The sequence below is a fragment of the Aulostomus chinensis genome, chromosome 12 (assembly GCF_037954235.1).
Source record: "Aulostomus chinensis isolate RoL2024-O1b breed Wild chromosome 12, RoL_Achi_v1.0, whole genome shotgun sequence".
NCBI classification, from domain to species: Eukaryota; Metazoa; Chordata; class Actinopteri; order Syngnathiformes; family Aulostomidae; genus Aulostomus; species Aulostomus chinensis.
In genome coordinates, this window is record NC_141331.1 from 15,729,845 (window position 1) to 15,742,643 (window position 12,799).

The following is a 12,799-nucleotide window of genomic DNA, read 5'->3' on the forward strand; positions in this document are numbered from 1 at the left end:
GCCCAACTCAAACTAAAGGTTTCTTACCACACCCCTGAATAAAAATATACAACTTTTTCACTTGAAGTATGACAATATCTGCTTAAAAACTTATTTGGGAATGCCGACACATTGGGGATTTACTTGAAAAAGTTTGACATCCAATCAGATCATTCATTTGAAGTTGCCACACAGACGGGTACAACTCTACAAAACATTAGGAATAGGATTAAAAAAAAAAGAAAAAGAAAAAAAAGGAGGGTTGAGCAGTGGTCGTCCACCTGTGTGTTCCTACGGTGTTTGTGGTGAGTTGGAGGCGGACGGGAGCGTCTCTCCGCGGTCGGTCCGACGGTACAGCCTCACTGGCACACAGACCTGACCTAGAATTGCTACTTAGAATTCGGGCTAAACCATCGCGGTGCAACGGAGGGGGGGGAGAAGCGACGACAGGAAATCTTGACTGGGATGCAATGGACCACTGGAAAGCTCGGGTGAAAGGGGGGGGGACACATATTTCTATTTTATTATGGTACCGTGATAATGTTGTGATTTCATAAGTGTGCGATAGATATCGGTCGTTCGAGGAAAAGAGAGGTTAAGCAAACATTGAAGGTAAGCTCAGTGTGTGTTTAGTTTGTACAAATCCAGGTGAAAAGTGACGGTACCACAGCTCGCCTCCTGGCAACGGGCACACGCGGGTCCTCCTCCCGGGGACATCTCACTCCGGTATCCGTTCTTCTCTGCCTCTGCCCCCGAAGGCTGGCTAGCACGTCGTGTCTGGCCTGGCGGACAGTGAACACCCTTCCAGCGGCACATTTTCCAGCGCAACAAAAGCGGATTATTCACGATGTTCTCGGCGTGGTGTAAAACCCGCGGAGAAATATTGGTTTTTACCCCATTCTACCGGAGGACCGCCCGTGCTTGGTGAAAATGAAAAAAGGATACAATGCAGCATGCATGTTCTGCATTCTTCAGGAGAACCACGCCGTTGGTATTGTATTTTCTTCATTAACATGGTATTTGGTGTGATTTATAAAGGCGCAGGGAGATTACAGGCCTCGGCGGCTGATTGTGTCGGCCAGCCCTATCATCTACCGAGCGATTTAATTGTTACATTGTTAACGGAGCAACTTGAAAACGCACGTCTGTTTGAAAGGAGGTTCCAAATGGGTTTATTAGCACCCCAAAACCCTTTAATGCGTCATTTTGTGTGTGTGTTTTTTTATATGCTTGTGGCCGACGTCGTTGTTCTCGCTCTCGCCGCCGTCCAGTGCCTCCCTCTTCGGGGAAGACTTTGTTTGCGCTGGCCGAGGCTCCATGAATGCGAGTGCTGAAGTGCTCCCTTCCCCCCCAGCTCTCTCTGGCGAAACAGGAACAACTTCTTTTAGGAAAAGGAAAAAAAAAAAGTTCCTGGAGTTTCAAGCGCCATGGAATTACTTTGTCCGCCAAGAGTTGTCCAGTGAGGCGCTGAGATTCAAGGGGGGGAAGTCTACTCTCCGCAGTTGATGTGTGCTTTAAGTTTATTTATAGAGTTTTAGGTTTGTAGATGTGTGTGTGTGTGTGTGTATGTGTGTGCGTCCGTGTGTGTGTGTTTTAGAACGACTTCCTCGAGTAGGCCCGTTTGTGAGTGGCATTGTGCTGTGTTACCTTGGCGAGACCAGAGAGGTAAACATAGCAAAGAATGTGTTCAGTCTTTTTAGTTGAACTTGTGGAGGAAAATATCCACAGGTCCTGTAGTGTAAAACTGTTCTAGTAAAAGACATGGTTGGGAGAATTCCCCTGATAAATGAAGTTAATCTTGCTGCCCTGTTGAGTTTATTAAGCATTTTTTCCCCTAAGTTAATTAGTTTTCGTAGACAAATAAAATGAAATAAAACGATGTGTATTCTGGCCCTGGTTATAAGAATGATGGGAAAATATGTGCTTTGTTAGCGTTTAGCTGATGTTGTTATCCAGGTTTACTCCTGGGTTGGTTCATACGTGACAGGCGCTGAGACTGACACACACTGTTATGTGTCTCCTCAGTTTGCTAAGCATGAATATATCTAATGCACAGACTTTGTTTTCGTATTTAGCACCATCTTCTAATCTTTTTTGCTTCTTGGAGCTCCAGAAAAAGTGACTCCCAAAAGTGGATGTTTGCAGGATGGGGAACCAGACTAGCTAGGAGGCTCTTAGCAGATATCATGCACTGTCCTGTAGTCCCTTATGTGCACAACAGCGGATAACTGAAGTATAAATGAGTGTCTGGGATAAAAAGGCCAATAGTGTAGCCCCTAATGACCTAAGCTTTGCACTGGTTACGTGTTTGCTCCATGTTGGTCTTGTCAACAACAGTGACTGAGTGCTTTTCCTTGCCGTCTTACTTGTTTGTGTGTGACCCGATGAGCAAAGTTCTCTCCCTGTGTTCCAGGTGTGAATGACTTGTGGCTGTAGGGTGTCGTGAGTGGGTCCAGGTTCCTGCACAGCCTCCGTGGCTGACTGGGAGGAGCCGAGTGGAGAGCAGACATCAGCGCCCAGGGGACCTGAGGCCTGGTTCTCCATATGAGGCCCTGCTGAAAGGGCAGGGGGGCTTCTGAGGTAACCCAGTTCAACTCTCACTCTTTTTTTTTTGTTTGTTTCAGACTTGATTTGCAACATGCACATCTCCCTCATCATAAACCATACATCCAAAAGCTACACATAATCAGTTATTTTATCCTCATTTTCATCTATAAGGAAAATAGTAACTAGAAGGTGAGCGTAAACCTTGTGTGAATTCCATGAGAAGCTTTCAGAACCTTCCCCCCAAATGTAAAAGTCTATTCTGTTGTCTACACTCCATTTCTACATAGCGTTGCAGTTTTTGCGTAATCCTGCTGGCAAACAGACAAATAAATTAGCTACACAATGAGAACATATCTTCCTTGTCAGAGTTAACATAACAATAGTACCTGAACCTCAAGGGCGGTGTCTCGAATCACTCCCTATGCTTTGTATAATAATGTGCACCATTTTATTTAAGCATCTAAATTAGAGTGTTTTTGGATTACATTCAACATTCAGGTGATGATCCCGCATCGTAATACAGGTTTGAATATGCAAAAGTGATTTGATGCACAGATTTTTTTTTTGTTGTATTTGGTTTAATAACAGAGATCAGGGAGGGATTTTGGATGCAGCAAGTGTTGGTTTTCTCTACATGTAAAGTCGAATGCCGCCCCCCCCCCCCCAACACACACGAACACAAACGTGCTCTGTTTCCCACATCACCCAAATGTTTGTGCTTTTAAACCAAACCTGGGTGACATTATCAAGCATGGCAGCAAGCACTCGCAGACTTAAATGTTGTCATCATTTGATAGCTTAACACTGCTCTGATGCAACATTAACAAATGAGGTACAGGTTGTTCCAGTTCCTACCACTATCTCATTGACATTTATCTATGAAAGCGTATTCTGATGACGGAGAGCCCTTGAGTCATGGAGCAGTTACAGGCCCATCTTGATGCTCGGGGAAGCAGCGTGAGGAGAAAGAACCTCCGAGCTGCGCTGCTGCGAACTATCAGTGCGATGTTTGGTCTTAGTCTCTGATCTGCACACGCTGGCAACACAACACGGTCAAGAAAGAGCGTTTATTTATCTGCTATCTAATCCCAATGCGTGTTAACCAAAAACCACAGTGAGGTGAAGGACGCAGGGAAATGGATATTGATGCAGAGGATTTATTTTCTCTTCCGTCTTGGCCTCCTCATGTTTCTGTGCATTTGTTTGCTTCATGGGTTTTCTAATTAAAACTCACCAAGGTTGTGTTGTGTGTGACATGGAGGGATGTGTCGGAGAGGCGGTGTGTCTGGTAGCCTGTGTAGTGCGAGGCAGGGGGCTCCCGTTCCATTCATACAGTAGATGAGGCCCTAGTGTGTCAGCTTCACTCACATTTATTATTTTCCCTCTGTTTGATGTCTTTGGTGACGCTTTATTCATAAGTTTGATATTATTTTGAATGTTTTTCCTTGAGCCGACTGCCGACTGGTTTGTACTGAAGATAGATTTAGCCTACACGCATTTGCCCTTCCCCCTCAAAAAAAGTGGGGGTTGCAAGATGTTTGTGAGGTGATTTCTTGAAATGAAATATGATTAAAAAACGATTATCCCTATAAGATTGTCACTTAAATACACTTACATTTTTTGTGGACAGGCCTATTTTTTATGTGAGGGGGTTAAGTCAAGTTTAGAGCTGTAAAGATGATCCGACGATTTGATTGAAAGAAATTGAATCACCGACTGTTTGGATCATCGATGAAGCATGTCAGCCTTTTTTTTTTTAACAACAATATTGAACGTTAGTTGGTTCTTAACTCTAAGATATCACAATATGATGCTTTTTTGTCATTAATGACAGAAAATGAAGAGTCTGTAGGTTTTGCACTGTTGGATGGACAACAGAAGCATTTTGAATTCCTCAGTTTAGGTTCTGGGAAATCACGTTGAGTATTTTTTTTTTCTTTTTTTTAATATTGTTATACTGAATTTATTAATGGTGAAAATTAATTTACAGATGAATCGATGTTGAAAATAATCATAAACTGCAGCCTGTATCAGAAAGCGCAGATGGGTGCTGGTGAGATGTTATCCCGTAATCAAAAAAGATGTTTGAAATATTCGGCCAAAATAGTGTGATTGTCAAAATATGTTAACCTTTTCTGGCCAGGCCTGTTGTTGCAGCATTTGTGCACTTGAGGTTTGGGGGGGTTGGGGGCTTGGCAGTTTAGGAACCCATGAGATAGGAGTTGGAACTTTGTGTGGATTCATAGAAGTTTCTGATAAAGTTGGATTTCTGTTTACAAAGCCATGTGATGAAGCATGAGTGAATTCTGAATGCTAAAACTTTGATGGATAAAAGATAAGATCATCATCTTGTACCGCACATGATGCTGAGGTCACCAATGACACACATACAGAGCTTTTGATCTTAAATGGAATTCTTTACTCTTACAGTTTCTTAAATGTCCACGGTGGCATTTCACCAGCGTGATATGATGAATCTCCCTCCACCATTGGACAAAATGAAAATAGAAACTATCCTTCAACCTCATCAGTTTTCCTTTTAACTGCCTTTACCAGACATACAACTCGCAATTATTTAGTCCGCCGAATGACTCCTGCAGTTGTCGGCCCACTGTACTATAATAATTATTCCCTGGGGAGCAAGAGAAAACAGCCAGTATTTTCACACGTGTCGATGTAGGATCACAAGTTTCCATAGGATGTATCTGGAAGTTGAGCAAGCTGCTGAATTATTGCAGCAGTGCTCAGTTTGCCACACTTGAACACTCCTGTGTAACCCCATTAATGCACAGACAGTCGTGATCCATAATCTTCTGCATGGACGTTCTTGACAGAGTGTGAAAATATTTTGGTGCGATACACACGAACCGAACACTTTTTTATTTGTTCATGTGACTTGTTTTTTTTTTTTTCAACTCTTTTCATTCTCCAGTTTGTAGATGAATTAGAACGGCAGCTGAAGTTTAAAATAAACCTTTTAATCTCTCTCTGTTGATATATAGATTGCTGCAAATATTGCCCTTTATTTTCTTCACTTCTAAGTAGAGAGAAGCGGTGATGGTTGATGAGACATGTTGGATCAGTACCAGTGCTGATATCGGCCTCATCAAATGAATCAGCCAGTTGCGACTAATCTACATTAAATGCGGCATCTGTCACCGCCGGTATAAGTAGCAAAACAGTTCTGTAATTATATAAATCTTAAACAGAAGATAGTTGAATTTCGTAGAAGCCTAGGGAAAAAAAAAAAAAAAGCTCTGGAGGTTAGGTATTCTCTCATTTTCCTATTTCTTTGACACAGATACTGATAATTATTTTCATTTTAACTTGACAAAGTGCTTCAGGTTGAACCAGTAACAAAGACCAAAAAAAAAAGTGCTCCATAATTAAAGTCCTGTTGCTGTAGGAGCTTCAGTCTCATTTAATGAAAACTAAAAACCAACGTGTTTTTATTCTCACCTGGGGGGAGCGGAAAGAAGTCATGAACACAATTCGAACATACCATCTTGACATGTTATTAAGAAACAGTTGCACATCCAGCAGTTTCGAGCGACTTTGTCATTCATTTGGAGTTGTGTTGCGAGCCACATGGTGAATAGAAGACTCGTGTTCACTCTTTTAGCTCGGCTTTTGGTCTCTATCAACTCCTTGAAGAAATATGTGGCTCTAAAGCTGCTAAATGCTTCAGCAGCCAGCTGGTCAGCAAAAAAAAAAAAAGACTATGAGAACCAAAACAATCAAGCTGGCACCGGATAATTAAAGAATGAGAGAAACGTTATAAGAAAGAATATCAATTATAACCACTTTGATTACTTTAAGTAGATTAGAACGATACGTTAAAGCTAATTTCCCCCAAATCTGCGGGCCTTTTTTCAGTCGCTCGTCTGACGTCTGCAGTTGAAGAATTCTGATGGAATAAATGCATTAACTTGGTTTGACAACACTTTCTGTGCACATCATGTCAACTTTGGATCTACTTTTTTGATACAAACACGCACAAAAACCCCACTTCTTTGCTTGTCACATCCGCGTACCCCAGCCCAGAAATGGAGGCAGTGTAAACTGATTAACTCATCAACTTGGGTTTCACTCATGCCTACTTCTCTCTTGCTGTGCTAATAGCACTTAACTCAGTTTAGTCATTCATGCCATCCAGTTGTTCAGTTCATGGAAACCAATTCTGTTCTGGCTGTCATAAAGAAGTTATCGTTTAAAATCCTAATAAAAAGAAATTCACAATATAGCTAAACAAGGCTTGAGGATGTTACTTCACACAGTCACAGCTATAAATGGGAAATTATTTTCCCCACAGTCACATTTCATGTCATTTTTAGTGCAGGAGGTCTCTGTTTCCTATTTGTGAATGGGTAGCTGGGCTACAGGACCCTCAGGGACGTGTCTGGCTTTGTCAGAATGTACCCATCACTCTGCTTTCATGTTTCTCTGGTGATTGACAGTTATGTCATAGACCCGGGAGGAGGGGTCCTCTCACACAGAGCTGTTCTCGTGAGGGATCAGGGGGCTGCGACGGCCTGCAGTCACCTCAGCTATTCATGCTCAAAGCTGCCAGCCAGGCTGAGGTTGTCTCCAGCGACCAGGACTGTTGTCACCGGCGAAGGTATCGCCATGACACAAAGATCTGCAGCTCAGGTGTAATCTGTTTCAAAGGGCGGAGGCTGATCTGGAGTCATTCATATCTGTCGGAGCGTTCAGAGTTTTGCCTCTGCATCGCCTCCTTGTTTTGTTTTTTTAGTCCATTTGGTTAAACAGGAAACTGACACATGGAACAATTCATAGAGCTTTGAAATTTGATAATAGTTTGCCACACGTCCATCAACTGTCTCAAATTATCATTATCATTGTCTTGTGAGTGTAACCCAGAGGAAGCTGAGCACTCTGGTAGTTTTTGCAATTCGTTTTTGGGACAAGAAAATAAATGAGAAATTACTTCTTCTTCTTTTTTTTTGCTGGAGTTTGTGAAAGGGATTCATGATTTTTTTATTATTTTTTTTAATCTCAAGTTGTGATTAACCAGTATTGAGCTTGTGATGTTAAAGGAAATGCTAGTTTTGAATCATTCTTCTCATTTTCATTGAGAGCATCTGTTAAATAGTAATGGTGGGTTTTTTTTCCTCTATCAAAGGTGCGGTCTTAAGTCTGTATAATATGATTTGTAGAAGGTACGAGACCTCTGAAGCACCACCAAATTTAATTTAAAATGACATTTTGACATAGTCAGTCCTTGTTAAATATTACATCTTCATACAATTTGAAAATGGAATTTAGCCATAATGTGATTTTAATTAATTTAGATTAATTGTGCTGCCCTACTCTTTACTTAAACAAGCATGCTCCTGTTTGTCTGCAGAATCGGATTTGTAGAGACGGTATTTTGGACTGGGAATTTGGAAATTGGATGCCGATACTGACGTTGTTCACATATCGGCTGACTTCATTCACGGATCAGATATCGGAATGATGATGCAGATCCGGATTTCATTACATAGCATGCACTGGATCATGGAACATGAGTCACGTGACTGACCCATTCATACGAATACATTTACCTGGAAAACATTTAAAATTAAATCCATTTGGGTAAACGTTTTGCTCTACTCGCAAGAATTGTGTTGTGCTTTATTACAGCCTCATGAGTGTAACGTAATACCAAGTGAAACAGTATTTAAGATATGAAAGAGTAAAGGCTCCATATCAAAATTTGTATATGTATCAGCAAACGGGGATCAAAATCTGGTCAGAATTTAGAAAATGCGGATCATGTATCGACTGATTTGTAGTCCGAGGTGTGTCTGTAGCACTTCAGTGTGTTTTGACACATTTGAATATTGCACTTGGCTGTATGTTTATTGTGATTTAAATAATATTTCAATTAACCGTTGCCCGATTGTCTCTGGATCAGGGCTTCGATTGAAAAATAGCTTCGAGAGAGAGTGAGAGAAGCTGTGTGGAGCTGAGTAGTTCTGTTTGATACAGACCTTTTTTGTTTCCAATCTAGATTGACTGAGGTCTCTGGTGGAACTTGAATGTGGTTCAGTTAGTCCAAGGATAGATGAGTGTTTTCATTTTGAACATCGGTTGCAAAAATGTGCTTTCCAAACCTGTATTGCACTTTTTTTTTGTTTGTTGCACAAACATTTGAAATTAGACATTCATTGTACAAACCTTTTAATTGTTGTTTGTTTGTTTTTTCCAAATGTAGTCAGAGTTAATATTGACTTCTGTTTCAGCAGTTTGTCTGTCAGTAGGATTGCACAAAGACTAGAGGATAGTTTTCATCCAAACTCTATAGGGTTGTAGTGTGGGCTAAGAAAGAGTCACGTGATATTTGAAGTGGAGCTTTTTAACTCATTGAAATACTGGATTTAAAAAAAAATTTTTTTGCAGTGGCTTTGGCAGAGGGCCGTGCTGCGCATGTAGTATTAAGATGTAACTGCAGTGATGGTGGCTTTGCAGACATTTTGGCACTCGCCTGATGAGATTTTTGTTGTCTTTGGCACCAGTAATGATAAGAAGTAGTAATAATACTGCTCATTGATATTGCAGTCATTATTAGTACCGTCTTGATCTGTTACCATGGTGCAGATTTCAGTCCATTTATATACATAGTGCACTTACAGGGGAATCACTGCTCCCTTTTGACTTTGTTTAGAAAATCATGGCTACTCTAAATGAATACTTCAAAAATCTATGATATTGATTCGTTATGTGTTAATTTGACAAGTATCTGTATCTGCTGTACTGCTGTTCTTTTTAGTGTTGCAGTACAGATATTGTATTTTGGTAGTTTCTGGTTGCTTTGTCATTAAGCGTTGGTGCTTCATTATATTCTGAGTATATTTGATGGGATGGATAAAGAACGCCATCAAAGGTTCATTAGGACAGAATTGATTGACGCGTGTCTGAAGTTAATTGGAACAAGAAATCAAAAGGTTCCCTCCTTTCTGATTCTAGATGAGGTGAACTGCCCATATGTCAGGTGTTCTACTGCAATACTTCATGTTGCTGAAACAATTACATTTTTTTGGCACGAGACGTACAGCTCAATTTTCAACTGTTTAAATCTTCATTTGTATGCATGTTTCACCTTTTTTTTGTTAGTGTTGTCAAGTTGTTTGAGCTGCTTGTAGTCATAAACAGCAGAAGTGAAATTTATATCTCAATGTACAAATTGTCACAAAAAATTGTGAATATTCACAAGTCGCCACAAGAGATGATGAAAAGTAACAATGTCCTCTTTCCTGACAAAATACCCCCCCCCCCCCCCATATTTGAGTGAAGGTCTGTTGCATCTTGGATGATGATAGATAGATAGAAAGATATTTAGATAAACTTTATTGTCTGTTCCAAATAGAAAAACAGAAATTCATCTTTGGTCACAGCTGTAAGACAAAGTTTAAAAACACTAAGTAATAGAGAACCACACGCCTCACACATCAAGAACACAGTACAATAAAATAAATAAATAAATGAAAGACAGTCCAGCTTATTTTACCTTATTAAGGGCAGCTATTGCAGAGGGGATGAAAGATTTTTCTGTAGATGTTTTTCCTGGCCAGTGGGGTTCTGTAGCGTCTGCCTGATGGCAGCAGCATGAAGGAGTGGTGGAGAGGATGGGAGGGGTCCTCAGTGATGAGGCTGGCTTTCCTCATCTCTGAGCGTCCATATAGTTCACACAGAGGAGGTTAATTTGGCATCAGGATTATTCTTCAGATTACGTACTTCTTTTTTTTACGACAAACTAGCATGTGGCTCCCTACCAGTGCAGAGATTTCAGAGCTAAAGGAGGTTTGGAGAGAGAAGAATACAAACTCTGACTCGTGGAACAGTTGATGCCATGAACTTGTAGTGCAGTTTTCACTTCTTTTCGGACATAAGGACGACTAAATACTGACGCATGTGGGCTTTTGGCTTGGCGCCAGAGGCAGCAACCCTATAACAGCAGTGAGTGAGTGAGTGGAAAAGTTGAAATGCGGCTGCGCAGCATATAGTGTGGAGACTTCTATGTTCGCTGAGGGCAGTTCAGTAGCGAGAAAAAGAGAGTTGCTCATTCACATTTTCTTTTGCACTGGGGTATTATTTTTCCTTTTCCGCTGAGTTCTGGATCTGCTGGATTCTATCAGCTGAAAACCTATAACTAGCAGAAGTGGCGAATGCAATTTACTCCTCTAAAGTGAGGCCAACCCTTTAGCCGAGTGGTAACCACAGTGGTTTCATATTCTTTGGACACAGGTTGCCAGCCAGGTGATAGGGTTAATCTGAGTAATAACCTAATACTCCCTCACATGGGTCAATACACAATACCTCCTCAGTCAATGTTACAATATTGTCTCCTGTGAGTAGCAAGGTGGGGAATTAGTTGGGAGAGAGTCAGCCGCCACCACTTCCTGCACCACAGCATGCTCGCTGATGCTTTGCAAAAAGTACTCCATCTCTGAGCCGCTCCCCAAAGTATTGCACGGCGCCTCCCCTAGCCAGGCTTAGTTCCATCGGCATCACCAGTTTAGTGGCGTTTGGCAGCCCATGCCAATCTTGTCTGGCTCACCTTCTCCTGAGATTGTTTTACATCAATATTGTAATGTATTGGATAAAGAGGAGCTGATATTTTGGCACCCAGGGGTGTGTTTGTCATCTTCCGGCCTCCGACCGTACCCAGGGTAGACGGGTTTGTTTAAAGGCTCACTTCTCTTGGAGAAACATTCTTATAACCCAACTGTAATACACACATCAGACATATGAAAATGTGTGACTAGTTTTGCTCTTACAACTGCATTTAAAACATCTGTAACTTGACCATGTTATGTGTTCTGCTGCTATTCAGAGACTGACCTTTACAAAAAACACATGAAGATATGATATCCAGAAATACAAACTATGGACCCAACACACACACACACACACACACACACACACACACACACACACACACACACACACACACACACACACACACACACACACACACACACACACATATATATAATCTGTCCCTGTATATTTAATTGGGCAATTCTTAGCCAGGGTGTTTAAAATTCCACAGGAATGACACACCAGTGCAACCTGGGGTAATTCAGGGATGTAATCTGGCTCATATTCTCTCCTGAGTGGTAATTTTGTTGTATGATAATGAGGAGGAGATGGCACGTGTACAGCATCAGTTAGCTTGTCTTAATATCCTTTTGGAAATTCCTTTTGTGCATGTCCCTATCAGTTGTTAAGCAAACCAGTTGACAACAAGGGAAGTTACAGCGAAAGACGGACACCAGCATGGTGCTCCCCTGTCAGGCAGCATTGAGCTGAGTGAGAGTCCGGAGTCCAGTGAAGCAGCTATCATATCATGAAGGGTTTCTGGGTTGTGGTCATCGGCAAATGTAGCGTTTGTTAGTCTTAGTTTGCTGTATGAGCTTGCGCGTATTCTGTTTTGAGTAGAATACCACATGTTTCCTTGCTTATTGTCATGCCAGCTCAGTGAAGATGTAGCTTAATTGAGAGATCTGACAGGCAGGGAAGTCACTTCTTAACGCTGCAAGGCCATTTTTAATGTACGCAAAAAAGCAATGGAAAATGGATTCCTTCTTAGCAGATAGCACATTAAATTCCCTCTCTGTCTCTCTGGTAAGCTTTTCCTAGACAGGCAATAGGTTCTGTGCCTGTTCAGGAGCCTTACTTTGAACCATTTTGGGCAATATATTGGTTTTGATTGGGTTTCTGTTATTCTAGTCTCATATATTTAGTCCGTATATGAGCGACTGCAGTCTGTAATTTACCTACTTTTTTGTTTTGCGTCTACATCCTCTTTGGGACGTAGGTACAGAGGAAGATTTGCTAGGTATGTGAGTTTGTTATCCATAGTGCAGCACCCACTTTTGGTGATGCAATGATTTAGAATAGTATCTGTTGATGATGCATCAATCATCAGAGAAACTGTTTGCAGTTTTGCAAATTCAGATTTAAGCACAAATGACCAGTCAGCGTTAGGGGTAGAAATCAGTAACTCAATGTCAAGATACTTTAGCCTCAGTGACAGATAGCCCAAAAACACAATTTTGCCTGAGGGGGCTTTACAAAGCACAACACCCTCTGTCCTTAGAACCTCAATTCCCTTTTTAACTGGGGAAAAATAGCAGAAACCTCAGGGAAAACCCCAGTGGAGGGATTCCTCGCCCAGGGCGGACAGACATGCTACAGATGTTGCAAGTACACACAAGATCAACAAAGTCACAATATAATAAACATTTGATGACAAACATTTGAT

General features: G+C 41.3%; 1 protein-coding gene across 6 annotated transcripts in view; it reads left to right on the plus strand.

Annotated features, from left to right (window-relative positions):
- The first annotated feature begins 450 nt into the window (after positions 1-450).
- bcl9 (BCL9 transcription coactivator) overlaps positions 451-12,799 on the plus strand; it is a 32,801-nt gene continuing 20,452 nt past the window's right edge. For 3 of the 6 annotated variants that reach the window (XM_086220466.1, XM_086220472.1, XM_086220468.1), the window contains exons 1-2: positions 451-591; positions 2,393-2,559. The gene's annotated coding sequence lies outside the window, so the exon portion shown is untranslated. Of the gene's footprint in view, positions 971-1,623; positions 1,645-2,392; positions 2,560-12,799 lie in introns of those variants that run through there. The other 3 variants (XM_086220469.1, XM_086220467.1, XM_086220471.1) reach the window with 3 other exon arrangements.